Source organism: Mixophyes fleayi, chromosome 4 (genome assembly GCF_038048845.1).
Source record: "Mixophyes fleayi isolate aMixFle1 chromosome 4, aMixFle1.hap1, whole genome shotgun sequence".
Taxonomy (NCBI): domain Eukaryota; kingdom Metazoa; phylum Chordata; class Amphibia; order Anura; family Limnodynastidae; genus Mixophyes; species Mixophyes fleayi.
This window is the reverse complement of record NC_134405.1, coordinates 97,804,523-97,805,107: the sequence shown is the minus strand read 5'-3', so window position 1 is coordinate 97,805,107 and position 585 is coordinate 97,804,523.

The window sequence follows — 585 nt, the reverse complement described above, 5'->3', positions numbered from 1 at the left end:
TGCTTAGACATGTGGTTGAGGTAGTAACAGTGACATCATTCATCCAGGTAATTATTAGCAAGTACTCTAGCATCTGGAAGTAAAATGGAATCCATATAGCCTGTCCAGATAGTGGAATACGATTAGGAAGAGACATTGTCGGAGTTCGACATGCCTTATGTGAAGATCTACTTTAAAGAAAAAAGATCAATTTGACTTTTTTGTAGTGTTTTCTTAATGTGAAATATACATAAAATGTGGACCATTCATTATGTACTACTATAAAATATAATCAGGTTATTCTTACTTCATCACTAGTACATTTGCTTTGATGTCACGTTACCCACAGAATTTAAAGCTTCAAAAGTTCTTAAAAACTCCATTGCCACAAACTGCTTTACAGTCATCATTTGAAAAACAATAAACATTTTGTGCCATAGCTGTAGTGACATTGAATAAGAATGTGCAAAAATTGTTCATAATTATCTAAAAACCGTCTATATACAAATAAAACATCAAGCCTTGCTGTGCAAACTGTAGCCAGAACATCTGGATACAAGCATCCTAAAGCTATTATACAGTACAAAACATACATTTCAGAAAGGA